At 38.2% G+C, this 21,142-nt stretch overlaps 1 long non-coding RNA gene and 1 other non-coding gene across 7 annotated transcripts; both read right to left on the minus strand.

The window, feature by feature from the left end:
* Positions 1 to 564: 564 nt before the first annotated feature.
* Positions 565 to 671, minus strand: LOC141603077 (small nucleolar RNA R71). The gene has a single exon (XR_012524973.1). It is a non-coding gene; the product is annotated as a small nucleolar RNA R71 (small nucleolar RNA).
* Positions 672 to 11,817: 11,146 nt separating this feature from the next.
* Positions 11,818 to 14,718, minus strand: LOC141600170 (uncharacterized). Of its 6 annotated transcripts, none has more exons than XR_012524226.1 (4): positions 14,219 to 14,718; positions 13,550 to 14,185; positions 12,586 to 12,717; positions 11,818 to 12,456 (listed from the first exon to the last, which is right to left on the minus strand). It is a non-coding gene; the product is annotated as an uncharacterized LOC141600170 (long non-coding RNA). The 6 variants fall into 6 exon arrangements; XR_012524225.1 differs by having other exon boundaries at positions 13,550 to 13,751; positions 13,829 to 14,718; XR_012524229.1 differs by having other exon boundaries at positions 11,818 to 12,282; positions 12,383 to 12,456; positions 13,550 to 14,718.
* Positions 14,719 to 21,142: the final 6,424 nt, after the last annotated feature.

A 21,142-nucleotide genomic window follows, 5' to 3' on the forward strand; every position in this document is an offset into this window, starting at 1 on the left:
AGAAGGTTACAAAGTGATTTGTTACCTTTTGACCGTGAAATCGAAATAACCTTGACGAACAATAGGAGACTTGTTAGGAGGAATTTGAGAGGTGTTAGTGAAGTTGTTCAACCCACTAGTGAGTTTGTCAATCCTTTCGCAATAGAAGGAGAAGAAAACCCATTACACAATACCCCACAAAATCCACCTACAATGACAAAATTCTCGTCACACTCCGTACCCACCGAGGAGAATCTACCAAATGGTACTCCTACACCGCAACATCTCACCGGAAATTTTATTGCCAAGTCCGCCTTCATCCAACTAGTTGAGAGGAGCCAATTTGGGGGGATGCCTAGTGAGGACCCTCATTCTCATATGGAAACCTTTTGCGACTATTGTGATGCTATCTATCAAACGGGCGTGACTCAAGACCAAATTAGATGGGTCTTATTTCCTTTTTCCTTAATCGGCACCGCAAAGCAATGGTTGAAGGGCCTTGATAAGGCCACCCTTGGAATAGATTCTTGGAAGAAGTTGGCTCTAGCTTTCTACAAAAAATTCTACCCACCGGAAAAGACCAACATGCTAAGAGCTCAAATTACGGGTTTTAAGCAAAGGGATGAAGAGTCTTTGTATGAAGCTTGGGAGCGGTTTAAAGGTATTTGTCGCTCATGTCCTCACCATGGACTTAGCGAATGGTTTTTGGTGCAACAATTTTGGAATGGTTTATATGAAGATTCTAGGAACATTCTCAATATGGGATCAAATGGAATGTTCACCGAAGTTGATGACAATCAAACATGGAACAAAATTGAGGAAATGGCGGTCCATAACTCACAATATAGTAGACCTCGCAAGGCTACTAGAGGAGGAAGGCATGAAGTGGACTCTGTTACTCAATTGGGTGCTCAACTTAGTGCTCACATTGACACAATCAACTTGAAGTTTGAACAAGCTATGGCTAGACTTGAGGAAAACTCAAAATCATCGAAGCATCATGTCAATGCCATGACGGCATCCTCATCAATCCCAAGTGGGATATGTGAGAATTGTGGAACTTTGGGTCATGACCCAAGTGAGTGTAGGGGAACAACCGAACAAGTGAATGCTTTCCAAGCATATAAGAGTGGTACCACTTATTCAAATTTTTACAATGAAAACACCAAGTTCCATCCAAATCTCTCATACAAAAGCCAAAATATTCAAAACCCTCAAACAACATACACTCCACCACCCATGAGAAACCAAAATCAAAGACCCTTTTACAATCAAAACCAAGGTTACCAAAATCAAAATCCATACAATCACCAAAATGACCAAGGCTTTGATGTCCAAAAACCGGTCCTCCAAATGCAAAAGAACCAACAAGAATTTTTCACTCAAATGCAAAAAGATAGCCAAGCAAAGGAAACCACCATCAACAACATTCTAGCTCACACCAAGATGTTGGAAACACAATTGACTCAACTAGCATCTTCAAGCTCACAAAGACAAAAGGGGCAATTACCACCTCAAAGTAATCCCCCTAGACATGAAACGGTTAGTGCCATTTACTTGAGAAGTGGTACAAGGTATGAAGCACCGAAGAAGCAAGTTGAGGATGAAGTTGTGGAAGCTAGTGAAAAGGAAGAAATTGTGCAAAACTCCAAAGATGGAGAATCATCAAAAGAAGAAAGTTCAAAGAAAAATGAAGACAAGGCCAAAGAGAAGGAGCCCATTGTGATTAGACTTCCTTTTCCAAGTCGTCAAGCCAAGCCCAAATTTGATGATCAACTTGGAAAGTTCATGGAAATTGTGAAGAATTTAGAAGTCTCAATTCCTTTCACGGAATTAATCAATCACGTTCCGGCCTATGCGAAGTACAAGAAAGATATCCTCACAAAGAAGAAGTCAATCCGGAAACTTGAGACTATCGCCTTCACTAAAGTGAGTAGTGCAATACTTCAAGGGAGTTCAGCTCCAAAGTTAAAGGATCCGGGAAGCTTCTCAATACCGTGTACCATTGGCGACACGACGATCAACAAAGCCTTATGTGATCTAGGGGCTAGTGTGAGTGTCATGCCGTACTCGGTAAGTAAAAGGTTGGGGATGGGAGAGCTTAAATGCACCAACATCACACTCCAAATGGCCGATAGATCAACGAAGACACCGTTAGGGATATGGGAAGATGTCCCCGTGCGAATTGGGAAGTTTTTCATCCCGGTGGACTTTGTCATTGTTGATATGGAGGAAGACTCCAACATTCCAATCATCCTAGGAAGACCTTTCCTACACACCGCCGGTGCGGTAATTGATGTGAAACATGGAGAGCTCACTCTAGAAGTGGGAGATGAAAGCATAACTTTTAATCTTGACAAGACTATGAGAGCTCCTCGTTTGCATGAGCCATGTTTCATGATTGATCATTATAGCCGAAAAGATGAAAGGAAGAAATCGGAACTCCAATGGAGGAAGAAAATTGAAGATGCTCCATTCAAAGAGCAAGTAAATTGTGACAAGGAGAGCTTGCAAGGCTCATCAAAATCAACCAAGGAAGAAGAGGATGGCCTCATTGGCCAAGAGAAGAAATTGGGAGAGTTGTCTCCATCTAAGCAAGAGATTTTCAATGATCGACTCAATGAAGTTTGTGGTCTTTGGGACGACGAATTTGAAGGGATTTTTAATCCCTACATTGGGCATGCCATCGATCATGATCAACAACAAGGGCCACGGTCTATTGAGGACCTCTACCATGATAATGAACAAGCTTTTGATTACTTCTTCAAGGTGTTGAGCAACATCAACAACACCTTGAACATGCCCCCTTGACATCTCATCAAGAATGAGAGTTTGGTGGAGTCCTCCCTAAACCACCACTTGTAAATATTTCTAACTCCCTAACTTGCATTTCAATTCTTGTATTGCATTTTTGTCATTTTTGGATTTGTATTTACTTTGATCAAAATAATTGTCATGTAAGAGAAAAGTGAGGGAGGGACTAACAATTTCAATTGATGTGTAGTGCTTTACCTTAGTGTGGGGATGGCAATTGCCTAGGCTATCCATGCCTTAGTAGTGCCCCCAAAATGAAGAACACAAGACTTGAAGAAAGAATGGAAGAATGATAAAGGGAATGCGTTGTGCACGGGTGGAACTGAATCCGTGTACACAGAGGAAGAATCCGAGCGGATTCCCAAGAATCCGCCCGTCTTATGCAATCCGAGCGTCCTGCAGAAGAGACGCCCGTCTTGAACTGAGCTGAATTTTGAAATTTTCTTGACTGTTAAAGAATCCGAGCGGATTTCTGAAAATCCGCCCGTCCTGAAGAATCCGTCCGTCTTGTGAGAAAGACGCCCGTCTTTGCAGCTGAGGAAAACAAGCAAATTTCTCTGGACAGAAATCCGTCCGTCCTTGAGCAAATCCGCCCGTCCCGTGTTCAGCAAATCCGAGCGGATTGTAGCAAATCCGCCCGTCTTTAGGCGAGTTTTTGCAAAGGTAGAAGAAGCAGAATCCGCACGGATTGAGCCTAATCCGCACGGATTGCCCCTGCAGTTTTGAAATTTTCGGTCTCTTTAAAACCCCTCCCACCTTCATTCATTCATTCATTCATTCATAAACACTACCCACAACATCAAAACCCTCATCCTCTCCATCATAAAAACAAAAACCCTCAACAACATTCACCAAAAACAAATCAAACCATCCTTCCAACAACAAATTAATCACTCCTTCTTCAACAAAAATCAAAACCAAGAACAAAATCTTCAACCTTTGAGTCGATTTTTGTTTTCATAAAGGCAAAGCCTTTCACCTTCAAATCGATTTGGGCATACTACAAATTGAAGATTTTTCACTCTTTTCTTGGTTAGTTCATCAATGGCAAGGACTAAGGGTGCAACAAAAGCAACAAAGGCACCAAAGGCTAAGGCACTCTCACAAAGGCAAAAGGCTCTTCAAACAAAGAAAGCTTTGGCTATGGTGGTGGCAACACCAAACTTGGAAGTGCAACAACAACAACAACAACCTTCTATGGGACCATCAACATCTTCTACTCCGGTAATTAATCAACTTTTGCATTATCCGGAGGTAACTTTTATTTCCGATACCCATAGAAATACCTTTGTCAAGTTTGCTATGAAATCTATTCAATCCACCAAATTCATATGTGAAGATACCTTGGAAAAATTGGGTGTTCTTGAACAAACAAAAGCCTTTTTCAAAGCCATGGGGTTGAAGAAATTGTTTGAAACAAAGGAATTGACATACCCCTCCCTTGTCTTGGAATTTTTAAGTTCTTTGAAAGTCACCAAAGTTGAGAATAGAGAAAATCTCGAGTTTCGTCTAGCTAATGTTAGTAGACGCATTACCTTTACGGAATTAGGTGAAATTTTGGGTCTTAGTGATGAATCGAGTTATCTTAAGCATTATGGAAAGTATGACCCCGAGCCTCTTTGGGAGGCAATCTCCGGGAAGAAATTTGAGGATTTTCATGCATGTCGTGCTCTTTTGGTCCATCATTCGGGCATAAGAGTATGGCACAAGGTTGTGGGAAATACCATAATTGCTAGGAAAGACACCAATCATTTCACAAGACTCGATTTTATTCTCCTTGAATCGGCTTTGAATATCGGAAGAATTCACACCAAGCCTTACAATTCTTTGAGGCTCTTGGTAGATAGATGGCTTAATGTTGATAATGGGAAGAAGGGCACGACCGTTATTGTCAATGGCGGCCTAGTCACGGTCCTAGCTAAGCACTTTTATCCTAATTTCAATAAGGATAAGAAGTACAAAGCAAAGGAAGGTGGCCATCTTATTGATATGCATATTATGATTCACAAGTTCAAGTGGGTTGCACATAACCCCCTTGACACTAAGTATGGATGGCTAACTAGTGAAGCTAGATCGTTCACCTTGCCCTCGAAGATTTGTCGCCTAAGCGTCCACCGGACCAATTATCTACTTCCCCTTTCCGAAGAAGCCGAGTATATCATTCAACAACAAAAGGGTGATCTTGAAGCTCCCTCCTCTTCCATTGTCATACCACCTTACCCCTTTAAGGATGAAGAGTTCAAGCCGGAAGGATTTGAAATTGGGAAAGACTATGTGACTCTTCTCATGCAAGCAATGCACAAGCAAGCCCATGAAGATCGGAAAAATGCGTATTTGGCTCAATATCCACCCCTCCTACATCTAGCTAGGCAAGGACTCCTTGATCCATCTTGTCCTTTGCCTAGTTGGGCGGATAGAGAAGTCTTATTTCCGGGTGCATCTAGGTACGTGGTGGGAGACAATGAGGTTGTTGGAAATGATGAAGAAGTTGATGATAATATTGAGGAAGAAGCAAGTGAAGATGGAGAAAGAAATGGTGAAGATGATGATGAACAAGATGAGGAAGAAAGTGAAGAAGCAAATGACAAGGAAAGTGGCAATGTGACCACTTCTCATGAGGGAAGTGGTGATGATGATAGCATGATGGAAGACTAGCAAGCCTTGGAGACTCCTACACTCCCATGGTTTGTCTATATCTCTTTGTATTTTATTTAATTTTGATCATTGTTGGAGTAGTCCTAGCAACATCAAAGGACTCACACCTCGGTACCATTGAGGTGTTTTCATTCTATTGTTCCCATTTGTAAAATCCAAAATGACAAATTAGTTTCATGCATAGCATAGTGTGTGCATGAACTATACCCATCCTTGGACATTAGCAATAGTGTCTCACTCGGTTTGGGGAAGTTAATGCATACGCAACGGGAGGTAATCTAAATTATCCTCTCCGTCATAACAAAAACCATGCATCATGTAGCATAGCTTAGTATAGAATTGCATTTAGTATAGAAATCATGCATCATCTTTGCATAATTTCCATCATTTTGGCCATTGAGGACAATGCCCATATTAGTGTGGGGATGGGAATTCTAACATTTAACTCTTATTCAAAAAACCCATAAAAATTGAAAAATCTCAAAAATCATAAAAATTGAAAAAATTGAAAACCCAAAAACAAGTTTCATTCCTTTGAATATATTGTCTTGTATATATTGTGTTTGTTTTATCCTTGTTCACATTGATTGACTACGCCACATCCGAGACATGAGGATATTGAAGACCGCATGGTATGATCTTTCCAATCTCCCTTTTCCTCTTTATGTTAATGACTATGTGGCTTTATTTTGATTGATGCGGTAAAAACAATGTGAATTTAGACTTGCATTTAGATTATATGTCATATTAGTTGGTAGAAACATATGCATTAGGATGTTTATATGTTAGTTGCATCATGGCATGTAGTTTGCATGTTAGAAAATTTTGCGAAACCGTCTACTTGGGAAGCTTGACAAGTGTATATAGGCCCTAGTAGATGCTTTTTATTCTTAAGACTTTGCTTGTAGAATACTTGTAAAACACCCTAGGATGTGTCATGCTAGTATCCTTAGACCCATGGTTTAAGGCTGAGTCAAGAGTACCTTGTGGTGTGATAACTCCTTGGCAACCGTTTATTCCAAGGTGACCCTTGAAACCATGCACCCATACATCCATCATCCATGTTCTACCATACATTTTGTCAACAAAAGGGAATGGGCACAAAAAGAAATCAATTTGAGTTCAATGAAATGAAAAGTGAAAGAAAGTTTGCAAAATGCATCAAAAGAAAAGAGGAGCAAAAATAGAACTCCTAAGTTTCAAATACAAGCCACCCTCATTACTAATTGGGGTGACTTTGAAAATGTTCAAAAAGAAATGCAAAAAAGTTTTCAAGTATTGAAATGCCAAAAATCAAAAAGAAATGGCAAAGAAAGTGTTCTCAAATGTCAAATTCCACAAGAAATTGGGGGGAAAAACAAAAACAAAAGCAAACTCCCAAAAGTGAAACTCAGTTATCTATTGATCCCTTTATCCATCATATCCATTTTTGTGCATGGTAGAGAGGGGACGACCCTTCTTCTTGTCTAGGCAAGAGGGGGAATTCCGCGATCCTCCAGTGTTTCTAACACCATAGGGAGTCTACTCTTGACAAAAGCATTTAACGATTGAGGACAAAGGTACCCTAGCTTAACACATTTTGGAGGTGATTTATTGGTATCCTTCTAGGCTTAGTAGTTTGAACAAATTGCATCTATGAAGGATTGTGTACCCTTGAATTGCTTCCCTTGTAGATAATTTACGCCACTTAGATGAGGAAAGTGGCTATTCTTTTTGTAGATGCATCCATTATGTGTTTTTGTGTGCTTAATGTTTGGATGTGTCGCCATTTTGGCAAGACCCACCTTGCCTTGCAAGAAGGCATCCTACCTCATGGTTGTCTTGTTGTGAGTTGAAGGGGCGGAGTGAGACCCGCTAATTGTCTCATATCGGCTATATTATTAGGATAGGTTAGTATTGGTCCTAGTCTTTGTCACCTCTTTACTCGGGACGAGCAAAGGTTCGGTTTGGGGATATTTGATGTGACCATAATTGGCGCATATTTAGCCCCCGAATTAGCCTTGTTTCCATGCTTTTTAGTGCTTATTTGGGTCATTTCTTATCTTTAGTTCTTTGTTTCGCATATTCTTTGAGATTTTGATCCCTTGGTAGGAAAGGAGTAAGAATCTTGCATTTTCATGGCAAAACGAGACTAAATTGATCAAATTCAATGACCAAGCATCAAGGAGAGACAAGATTAGAAGGCCTTTGTACATATCATAGTAGAAGAGCAATGTTGAGGAAAGATCCTTGAGTCCCCAAGGAAATCCCCAAGGAATTTATGAAGAAAAGGGAAGAAAAGAAGAAGTTACTATGTTGATCGACAATCCGAGCGGATTGTCAACAATCCGCCCCATCCGGCCCACCCCCGCACAATCCGAGCGTCCGTGCTGAATCCGCTCGGATTCCCTCTCAACAATCCGTCCGGATTCCTCAGAATCCGCTCGGATTCCACCGCCCAAATCCGGCCGTCCCGACCTTATTCCGCCGGATTTCTTCACAAAGACGGGTTGTCTTCTTCAAGCTATGAAAAGAGAAGCCCTTCTCTCGAAAAAATACCGGTCCTCCTTGCTCAACTTAAAAAGTGTAATTACTAGTTTAGCTCTTAGTTAACCCTAATGCATCCTCCCTAATTTTCACTATAAATACCCCATTAGGCTAATTAGAGGAGCATGTTCTTCTTATCAATAATTAGTGTAGTTAATATCAATCAAATCTCTCTTCAATATTGTAATCAAGTATTAATCAAGTTTTAATCCAAGTTTTAGTTCTTTAATCTCTCTTTTGTTCATCCTTTATTTTGGGTAATTGAAGATTATTTGGGTTATTATTGGGAGATTGACAACCTCTCAATCTAGCATTCAAGTACTTCTATTATTCTTGCTTTATTATTGGAATCATTAGTAGGTATAATATCTTAATCCCTTTTTAATTATTGTTAATTACTTTCATTTATTCATCATGTTTCATATTGTTAGTATGATTGACAACCTTGCTAGCATGATCAACATGATAATGAGTGAGTAGTCTCTTAGCTAGGGTTAATGGGTGATTAGGGGAAACCAACATGGGGAATGATTCATGCTTAAATTAATATGCTTTCATGTTTTATTTGCTTGCTTGTTTTGATCTCAACTCATGCACATGTTATATTTGATGAAATGCTAAGCCTATAAATCCTTGCATTTACTATCATCTCCTATCTTTTCAATGAGACTTGTAAGACATAACCCAACTCGAGTCTCATTAGACCATGCATGTTGTTGAGTAGGGAAGATTAAGTCGACTTGTAGGTGTTGTACAATCTAATCGATTCGGCTCCGGGACCCAAACTTTCCTAGGATTGTAAGATATAACCCAACTCAATCCATCACAACAATAATTGCTTGCTTATAATTTGAGAACATGTTTGTATGATCATATCCCATGATTCCCCTATGATCCCATGACACCCTAGTGCCTTTAATCAATTGTTTACACCCCTTTTTATTCATCTTGCTTGTTTATTTTCAATGTTATTCTAGTTTAGTAACCTTCTACATCAACCCAATTTGTGACACCCCTTAGACACCGCTAGTTACAATAAAAATCTCATTTCAACTCCCGTCCCTTGGGATCCGACCTTTACTTGCCTCTTTACTAATTGTAGAGTTGCTTGTTAAGCTATAAATTGTGTTTTGATTCGACCGTGACCAACGACCACATCTTAATTTGTGAACACTTAGCGGGATCGCATCAAGCTCTAAGTCTAAAGCTCTAAATCAATAAAACTAGAACTAAATTGACCCAAATATATACCTCTTTAGTCTTCATTGCAATGTTCAAGGACGTACTTGTTGCTTTTTGTACTCGGAGTCATGTGGCTCGTTGATGACATACTAAAAACAAAGACATTAACGAAAACATATATGTTAGACTAGCATATAGCAGCAGCATGCAACATTAACGTAACAACAACAAGGCGTCGTATAGTATTTAATTTAATTTAATAATTTAATTTAATTTAATTCATTAATACTTGGCATATGAAACGAAAATATATTAATTTAAAGGACACACATTATGATTTTACAAAATATATTAATTAAAAAACAACTCTTGGCATATGAAAGGACACATACACTAATTATAAATTCATTCCAATATATATATATATATATATATATATATATATATATATATATATATATATATATATATATATATATATATATATATATATATATAGAAATAGGATCTCGTACGAACTATAAGTTCGGTGCGAACTTACGAACTGACCTAAGAACCCAAACTAAAACACACGGGCTGACATTAATCTATTCTCCCACTCCACATCATATATGTCCCCCCGACATTTAATTAGTTACTCCCATCTTCTCTCTTTCTCACTCACCCCGACACACGACTCCACGTCCTCCGATCGCCGACGCCAGACCACCAATCACAGCTGGAAATGTCGATAATCCCATTGCAATAATCTAATCCACCAGTGATGTTGGCCTCCATTTATGATACCTCATAAACCAAACCATCAGACTAACTCATGTCGGAGCTTCGACAATGGCCTTGCCGGCGCGCCACCTGACTCAATCATTGATGGTGGTTGGCTCCTCGTTTCTCCCATTTCTCTCTTCAGTTCCAATTCCTTGTGGACTTGTGGGTCCGTCGGCTGTACCACTAACAATGAAATGTAATTTCAAAAATTTCATGATTTTTGATGATAGATCTATTGAAAATTTTGGATTTTTACTTAGTTTTTCAAAATTTTCGCGATTTGGAACATACATCTACTGAAAAGAAGTGTAATTTCGAAAAAATAAAAGCCTTGCTGTTTTAGTCGGCAGATTTCGAGTAAGAAAATATCCTTTTCGGCTTGAAACGACTCTAGTGATGGTCCTGGTGGTGAAGACGACAGGTCAGTATGGACATGGGGTGTTTATGTTAGTCGGTGGTGGTAGTAAGTGGAGCTGGTCGTGTAATGTGAAATGCAGGTGGTTGGATGGGTTGTGGCCTGGTGGTGGGTTTGGTGGATCATGGTGGAGCGCTGGATACACAAAATACCATCTCGAATACACATAGTATCACTGGTAGATACACAAATCGATTTGTGTATCTAGTAGTAATATCATGTGTATCTAGTAATAATACCGTGTGTATCTGAGTTAGAATCGCAAGTAAATAATTGTAACAATGTCCTAGTCGGAACATTTAGAGTCAGAAAATATTGTTGACGTTCTAGTATCGTCCACTAGTCACCATCATAAGTTAAAACTTCATGTACTCGTCTTCTGTATCTTCGTCCTTGCTGAAATTATAACTTATAATCTGATAACAATCAAGTTCATGGTCGTGTGACATTTTCTGTGGGAACCGCGTTCAATTAATCTGAGGGACATTTGAGTACTGAAAATGTACTCAAAATTAAATGTATATTCCCTAATCTGTTACGTATTATCAATACTAACGTCTGTTGCTAGATACATACCTCTAGTCCTCTAGATACACTCGTCCCTAATCTGTTACATATTAATAATACTAACGTCGGTTGCTAGATACATAACTTTACCCATCTAGATACACTCGTCTAAATTGCTAGATACATACCTCAAGCTAGTTAGATACACTCTTTTAAACTGCTAGATACACTAGTTTAAATTGCTAGATACATACCTTTAGCTAGCTATATACACTTCTTTAAGTTTCTAGATACATAGATACATACCTCTAATTAGCTAAATACACTCTTTTAAGTTACTAGTTATATACCTCTAATTAGCTAGATACATTCCGATCAATAATTTGAATCAAACTCAACGTTCGTTCATGTAATGAGTCAAATGTTTTGAGTTCAAAAGGAAACACATCCTTCACTCATTTAACAGATTCATAATTATACCCATACTCGCATTCATAACTAGGATGAAACGAATTCAAAAGCGGTAAAATGTCGTCAATTGACTTCAAAAACATGAAATGAGAAATTAGAGGTAACACGTCAAATGAGAAGTAAAGAGCAAAACAAGTTCAATATAGATTTTAATAAATCCCTCAATAGCTAATACGTACATAACAAGCTGCACAACCATGTTCGAAACTATAATGGACCTTATGAAAGTATTACGTACAAGACTAGGATAATTCGTTATTGGTTAATCGGATAATAATCTTAGTCCTTGGATACCAAGCTGCACAACCATGTTTGAATTAATTAGTTTCGCTTTATTCGTTATTGGTTAATCGGTAACACTAGGTAAGACTTGCATATCCGACCCCCCTACTCGAGCATAGTTGTTATTTAAGATGTGAAACATTAAACCGTCATTTGCAACTTAGAGTTATAAAGAACAAATACAATTTTATAACTTCTGCCGGTACTTATACTTCTACTACTCGACATGTAAGCATTCATTCATATGAGAAAAGTTACACAGATGTACATCAATTAATCTGACTTCAAGTTAACTCCTAAGAATGGCAACGAGTTTCAAACATATGGGTAGTTGTTTAATTGTGAAAATGGGCGAAGAATTCTACTACCCTAATTTCCCTCAACCTGACCTCACCCTTGGCCTCCTTCACCACACCGATCCTGGAACCATTACTCTGCTTTACCAGGACCAGGTTGGTGGTCTCCAAGCCACCTGTGATTATGGTGTTACTTGTATTACGGTTCCTCCTATTTGACTCACCTACAAAATCATAAATATCCCAGAGAGAACATCTTGAAGAGTTGTTTTTCCAGCCCTGCTGATACCCATTAGCGCTGCAAGAACACCTGGCCTAAAAGCTCCTGTGATATCTTTGAGTAGGTGAAGCTTCTTCTCTGAAAAGCCCCCTTCTTTCATTTCCTGAGACCTGAAAAGAATTATTCCACTTCAGTTACCTGCTTCAGATGCTAATTAACAAGTTATTGCTTACAAGGATTCAATGCCTAGAAATAGAGTAATGAGATCACCATAGGAGTGTCAATGTTGTATTGCACATTTTGAAATGTCACTGAAAGGGGTTCAAACGGCAAAACCATATTCCCTGCCATGACTACCAGACATTTCTTAGGAGATGGATAGATTGATCAAGTCGACAGCAGTTGAGTAAACGGAGAAGAGAATCCATAGACAAAAAATACTCATTCGAAACTTAAAACAGGATATTTCTTACCTTTATGAGGTTTTAAACTACTCTTGAAATTGGTTTTCTCTAAGTCGCTATAATCATCTCTACCTGGATCTCTATGTCCTTGTAACTGAGAAAGCTTTTCTCGTGAGATAAAAGTTGTGGATGATCCCGGAGCTAGAAAGATGATCAAGATTTCAGAAAAGTAAAGATAGATAACGACATATCATATAGCCACTGAAATATGTCAATTAAACATGGTTATTGTCTTACCCTTCAAGAAAGTTAATTTAAAAGAGCGTATCCAGCAAGCTAAAGGTATGTATCTAGTAATTTAAAAGAGCGTATCCAACAAGCAAAATGTATGTATCTAGTAACTTAAACGAGTGTATCTAGAAAGTTAAAGGTATGTGCCTAGGAATTTAAATTAGTTTATCTAGCAAATTAAAGGTGTGTATCTAGTACTTTAAATGTGTGTATCTAGCAAGTTAAAGGTATGTATCTAGTAATTTAAAGAAATATATCTAGCAAGCTAAATATATGTATCTAATAGCTTAAAAAGTATAACTAGCAAGTTAAAGGTATGTATCTCGTAATTTAAAAGAGTGTATCCACCAAGCTAAAGGCATATATCTAGTAACTTAAAAAAGTGTATCTTGCAAGTTAAGGGTATGTATCTAGTAATTTTATTTATTGTATCTATCAAACTAAAGGTATGTATTTAACAAGATAAAGATATCTATTTAGTAATTTAAATGACTGTAAGAGGCAAGCTGAATATAACTATTTTCAAGAGCAACCAAGCAAATAGAAATATTTGAAAAGCCATGTAGCAATGTTGTGACTTAAAAGTCTGACGTTTGATTGTATTCTCGGGATTTGATGGCTTAGTTGGATTAATTTTTGTTGATGCACCATTCAATCAACAATACTGATGTATACAACTCATTAAGTAGCAGGCATGGCACAAGCTGATACACAATAAGAACAAGCTCCTAGCCTCCTATACCTCAGAGCTTAAATATAATAGGATCGATTGTCAGTGGTTTCTTGTTGTAGTCAACAATCAACTGAATTACTTGACCATCTCCCACTCCTGCTTTGCTCACCACCATCTCGTCACTGAAATTTGCAAATGCCGTCGTCTTGACAATTCCGTCAAATTTCCCAGCTAATAGGCGCCATGGAGAGTTAGTCTTGCATAAGACGATCTTTAAGGTTACGAGCATATAACATTGAAAGAAGTGGTAATAAGCTTAAGACGGTCTCAAATGAGAAAACAGCATACCAGGGGTGATTAGTAGCAGTATCGAAGAGATGGTGAGGGTTGACCAGAAAGATGATGGAAAATTAGAGGGCATGAATGGTGACCAGTAAGAGCTTTTCACACAATCCAGTAGATGCACTGATTGGAGATCATTTAAGAAAAGAAAGATTGGCAGTTGAGGAAAGGTAGATAGTATATGTGCTTCGTGCTCCTTAATAACTGCAAGCATTCTCTACAATGTAATGACATTCAAACTAATCCTTAACTTTCAGGAAACTGAAAAGGCTCAAGACTGATCAATTATAAGTATAGAATCCTAAATTATGACTGGTCACTAGTCACTAGTAAGTACTTCCTCCATCCTAGTCATTTGTTTACCTTTTACTCCCTACGTCCCAATCATTTGTTTACCTTGATTAAAATACCCCTCATAAAGTACATATAAGGTAAAGAAATGACTGGGACGAAGGAAGTAAATTCTTTGTGAGGAGTATTTTTCGAAGGTAAAAAACTAAGTGGGGATATAAGGAGTCACGAACATACTGACATGAATCTCCTAATAATACAGATCGACGACATTAACCAAGCGAACAATAACTATATTTCCACCAATTCCAGCTCTCTTGAATAACACACATCCAAATCACAGAAAATAAATAAATAAAAAGAATACGCAACTCTTTAACATTTGCATCGTTTTTAAGGATTGTCGAGACAATAGCTCATTCAATTAGTTTGACGGTCAGAATAGCTAAAAATTAATCAAGATTTTCTTTTTTATTATAATAAAACGCTTGACAACCAAACAAACTACTTTTAAATCGATCGTCACATAAACTTAAGCATATCAGCAATTGGGGAAAAAAATTAAGAAATTAGGGTTTGGGGAAATTGGGGAAAAAATTGAGGGGACTTACGTGATAAGCTTGTAGTGCTGATGAAAGCTCGTCACTCGTCGTCGGCAAATAGCACCACCTCCGACGTGTGGTGGTGGTGGTACTGGATGAGGGAGAGGAAAGTTAGGTGTGGTGGTAGTAGCGTATAAGAAATGAGAAAGAAGTCAGTCAGGGTTGAGTTTGGTTTTATGCGATACACGGGTGTTTTTTAGTGAGTTCGTACAGTTCGCACTGAACTTTAGTTCGCAACTGACCCCGACCCTATATATATATATATATATATATATATATATATATATATATATATATAGGAATGAGATCATGTGAGTATGAGTTATATATTTGAGGATTGAGGATTAATACAAGCTGTCAGATCTAAGAGATCCAACGCTCCCTATTATTTAAGGATCATTAATGGTAAATTTGTCATTTCGACGCGAGCATATATACCCCTTCCCCCAGCAAATTCATTCATTATCGCCTGATTTATTTCTCTCTCTACTTTCTCTCTTCTTTTCCTTCTTCAATGGAATCCGCCATTTTCATACGCTCTATTTCGTGATTTTGAGTTCAATCTCAGCTATATATTTGTCGTTCTTCTATTTCTCGCCAATGAACAAAGTCTTTCAATCATAATCGCAATGTCAGGTACTTCTACTACTTAATTAATTCGTAATTACAGCTTTATTTTCATGTAATTGTTATTTTTCATACATATATTTGCAATTACTAGTCATATTATTGCGTGACTTGTTATTTTATATAGCGATTTTCGATTTCGTCTAAATTTATTGTGATTTTGATGTTTTAGTTTTGTTTGACCTAATTTGTTGTCATCGTCCTGCGTTTCCCCTAATTTAGTTTTCTATCCTGTTGTTTTTTTATATTTTTTCTATTCATAGGATATTGATGAGGAAGAGGTTTGTGAGGTAAGGGGAGGGTAAGAATTCGGGGTTTCCTAAGATTGATTGGTCACCTCCTGATTGGATTTTGAATGTTTCGTCCTTCACTGAGGATTAATTTTCAATGCATTCAATATCCGAGTCTTCTAGTCAATCAGAAAGGTAATGGAAATAGTGTTATATAGCATTTTCATGATGTTTATTGTGATGGTATAATTATTGTTACGTTTATGAAACTAGATTGGTAGTATTGTCGAAATGGCTTGGGATATAACATTTCTTTTGTGAACTAGAATGGTTTCTTCCCATTTGATACAGGTAAAGCTATGCTATTAAATCTATGGGGTACGAGTTATTATCCTGTTGAATTCTTGGTATATACATACATTATTATACAAATTAGTTATTTTCAAAATTTGAAATGGTCTGCTTATTTGTGTGATCCTTACTTACTGATGAGAATGATTTCCCTAAAAGAGTGCTGACATGAAAATAATGCATCCTTTTTCTTTGTGAAGAGAGCCTGATGAGGGTGAAAGATTGGATTCTGACAGTGGAGATAAGAATGATGGAGAGGTGCAATCTGATTTAAAGGATACAAATAGTAAAGATGAGGGGGAGCAAAACGAGATGGAAACTGAATTCAACAGTCAAGATCATGATTCACCCAGCCACGCCTTCTTGTTCTGCTGTTGAAGAAGATGTTACGAGAACTCTTCTTAGAATGAATAGCGTGAAGGACGCAATAGAGGAAGGTAAAAACTGTAAACTAAGAAAACATACCGAACTGGCATTACGCCTATTTCTCTTCCCTTGGTGCTAGATTTCAACTTGATCAATATATTAATATTCTTGCAGAGATTTCAGGAAAAAAACATCAGTTATATGATACCTAAGGCTTCTACATCCGCTACGACTGAGGTACAAAACAATTCCTTTTTAAGCCTTTTCGTTTACTAGATCCATCCCAAATGTCCCATTTGATTTTAATATAGCATGCAAGAAACAGTCTGATATAGAGTTTTGGGAAACCAGCAAGAAAGCTTCTATAGAAGCTGAGCTCAGAAAAATGGAGGTGTGATACCCTTGATGCTTTCCATAGTTGTGGATAATTATAAGCTACTAAATCAAAAAGTACTTACCCCATTTAATTCCTGTATTGGCCAGTCTTGTAATAATGTTACGATGAGACATGTCTCATATTAAATTTTGAAAAATTCTCTTATGCATCCTAAATTGAGATCAGTTTGAACTTTGAAGTATCCCATTATAATATTTGCTCAAACGGTAAATAAACACAGGCAAAACGGAAAAAAAGAAGGCAGAATATGCTGAAAAGATGAAAAACAAGGTGGCAGAAGTTCCCAAATTAGCAGAAGAGAAGAGGTGTAACACCCCCATACTCCGAGTGCCTTACCAGGACCACTCAGGTATGAAGACGCCACCATCTCGGTCGCCCGAGGTATGATAATCAAATAGACAAAACAGAAACAACATATTTAAATAATAATTAACGTTTAAAGTGGTTACATGCCAAAAACCAAAACTGATAAAGAGATACAAATTCTCCAAAACTATCTACTATCAAAAGACTATAAAACTATCAATCACAAATGGAAGACTTCTAAACCGCATCGTGGTGACTCCTCCCGCTTATCCCATACGCATCACTCATACCTGCTCAATAACTGCTCACCACCCCCGAATGGATCACCACAGTTTTTAAAACATTTAAACGGGGTCGGTACTAATCACACAATCAATATAGATAACCATAACAAGACACACAGACAATTTGAATCACACACACACACACACACACACACACCAACTCCCATCATCTCAATACTCGACCGTCCCACTGGACCCACCCAGCGCTGGGGGACCGCAGCCGTTCCCACCTAAGCCCCGCTCATCGTACGAGCGATAACCCCGTCCATTAATGTGCACATCCCCTTCCGTGGCGGGTTCCACGAAGGGCGAAACTAGGGCGTGAGAGCACTCCCGCAAGTGACCCCACTCACTCGAGAGAACGCATCTCGAGAGCCATAGAAACCAATCACAATCACAATCACAATCACAATCACAATCACATATTAAACAACTAACTACAAAGACATCACCAATATCCCATTATGGGACTAATACGAGTAGGAAATCCTACCGGAAAGCACAATACGCAGACGGTATCTACAAATGTATCAAACGGCTCCTCTACGAACTCTCCTCCTATCATACATAACACATAAAGACTACCATTCAATTACTACTCATAAAAACCCCCAATTCCCAAATTAGGGTTTCATCAATCTTATCAAAACATAATATAAATAATACTAAAAGCTTACCCTCGACGCAAGGAATCCAACGACGCGAACTACGATACAAAACCGACCGTCCCCAACTCCGGAATTGTCAAGAACGCGATTAGGAAGAAGACTAGTTGCTTTCTCTCTTAAACAGGTTTTAGGTTTTGTGAAAAGTGATTTAGAACAAGGACGAAAGTGTTTAAATACCTTAATCGCGTAATTAACAAAACCCGAGAAAACTCCCCCGTAAAACCGGACACTCGATCGAGTACCCAAGGTACTCGATCGAGTACCCCCCTACTCGATCGAGTACCCCAGCTACTCGATCGAGTACCCAACAGGTCAGAAACTATTTTATTTCGCAACTTGCCCTTACTCGACAGAGTAAGGGCTACTCGATAGAGTACCCCAAGACATATAAATACGGAGTATTACAGTCTTCCCTCCTTAAAAGGAACTTCGTCCCCGAAGTTCAACCCATACATAAAAACAACCATACTGACTCGACCAAGACACAACAACTTAGCTAAGGACTCAAGAACTCGACCGAACATAGAACATGAACTCCTAACCCCCACTCTACCAACTATGTTTACTTCCACAACATGATCACTATATCGTATCTACCACATATATATATTTCTCACGACACCAACTCCATACATAATCAATTACCATCCTCTAATGCTTTTAGCTCCATAATATCATCAACTATCAAATCTAAAATCAAGACACTCATAGACATCAAACGGAATGTTACATTCTACCACCCTTAAAAGGAACTTCGTCCTCGAAGTTTACTCACACTCATAAACATCCTCGTTCAACTGCCAAGACTATCGAACTCATAACCGTCATCATCCAACTCACAACACTATCCAAATATTCTCACACTCCTAAACATCGAACTACTACCAATCGGTCATGACCTTTAACAAAATTAACCACAACACGAATCAACCTTTTATTCGACATCAAGACTCAAACTTCCAAATATATTACCATATGCACACCCATTAAAATCTCTTTTATCACATCCTACTCCTCTTAAGATAAATGTTACGTCCTCGTAACTCACTAATACTAAATCCTAGATACATCTCATTACCCTCTTTACCACCACATGTGCAAGACAACCGTTTATAAACCAAACACTCACCATGCATATATCTAAGGCTCTCTTACTTAAACAATTCTCATACTTTAATTCACTCATCAAACCACCTAACTTATACCTCAAAATCTTTAGCTTAACCCAAAACTTCAACTCTTCCACATTACCGCAACACGACATACCTCTCTATATAAACTATATAAAACTCTCATTGCCAAAAGCATAACTCACGATCCACACTTGTTACGTACACTCACACTAGATCCTCAAGTTCTTTCTTCCATTACCGCAAAACTCATACATAACTCAACATGGCACTAATTCCCCAACATCCTGCACTCATTGTCTTCAATAAAGGATTATGAACCACCTGCATCCTTCGGATCATTACCACACATGTTCTACGACTCACTTGCCATTACCATGTCTCACTCAAACCTTAACTAGAACAGGATCAAAATTATCAGAACAACCTCTCACAACCGTGTCCCATCAATAGAACATCACTATACCATGACAACAACGAAAACATTTTCAACTCTATTTCATATCATACTCTACCTCATTCTTAACTTAACTCGGTAAAGAAAACATCAATAAGCAAGACAACCGTCTATCCGCACAAAATCGAAACTCGCAGGGGGCAACATCAACCAAAGCAACAATCTATGTATAATCGGTATGTACTTTCAAACTCGAATCATAATCATCCCGCCTACTCCACCACAACTGGTGACGGCATCACAACATCGCCACCAACAGCCACACCGTAGTGCGAAAATACCCGCATCACAACACTATGTACCGTGCCCGGATCACCACCCGAGGCATCACAACCACATACACCGATAGACATCACAATCGCATACAATTCCCATAAACACTGACTCAGCATAACTTTCCAGACAAGAAAAACTTACTCAAACCCACTTATTAATTCACCACGCAACATATGATATGGATAAACAGATAAGCATCTCATGAACATCATCTCTACCATTTCACGGAATACACGCGTGTTATTAATACACACAAAATTATAACTAGCCATGTTAAATTAATCAGATTATTACCCTTTTGGATATCATTCAATTAGTATACCGTACCCAACATAAATTACAAAACAATCATATAACAACTTTATAATTATCACACCATACCACTTCTTGTGAGGTCAGAACCTCACACAAACATTTATATATAACATAGACCCATAATCACATCCAACCAATCAATCCTGATCACGTAAGTTACCACTCAACCAAGGTTACCTGTCACCCGAGTTTAACTCGCATGCCCCTCATCACATTCTTCCATTCGCATGCCCAACACCTTCTGCCATACATAACCATATAGCTAACACTCACTATGAGAAACCGCCTCCCAAGACTATGTCTTATACCTCCTCACAACCATACTTATCAATTCAGTCTCTACAAAATCAGCCTCTTTAGAATTACCATCTCTCTAACATACCGTCATTCTTAACCTTTAGTCAAAAACCATAACACTACCACTATCCGGACATTGAACCCTTTTCACTCATCTCTAAACATCACGATTTCTTTCCTGTCTTTGGTTAACATCCCAAACAACGAACAACAAACCCATCAACAAAATTACCTCAACATTATTCCCAATACTGTTTTATTTGTATTGTCATCTAACTCTCCACCAAAATCTCATATCATGCAGGTATTCTACCAACTTCTTGCTTTCCTTAATTCCTCAAAACTCAAAACTAATCATGTTGTTCTGGAACTTCTATATAATCAGAAACTCAAATCCTCATGATAGTATCATACATCTCGACGATTCCTTACTTTTATATCACATGACCTCGGTGGACATTTCCTTAGTTTTATTTCCCCTCATTCCTTTCTTTTGCCCTTGACAAAATCCCTTATTACCTCAACTCTTCATTATTTCTATCTAACTCTCTAGTGCTCCGGTTACCTTCTCATTGTTCAAGAACTCACATCTCATTATTTTATATCGATATCATCTCCCTCTTCCTTACCATAGGTATCCTCTTATTATGCTATCACTCACCCTTGCCACTAATTTATCCATAAAATCGACGTTCACTGTTCAAACAATTGCATTTCCTTTGT

Source organism: Silene latifolia, chromosome 9 (assembly GCF_048544455.1).
Source record: "Silene latifolia isolate original U9 population chromosome 9, ASM4854445v1, whole genome shotgun sequence".
In the NCBI taxonomy this organism is placed as follows: Eukaryota; Viridiplantae; Streptophyta; class Magnoliopsida; order Caryophyllales; family Caryophyllaceae; genus Silene; species Silene latifolia.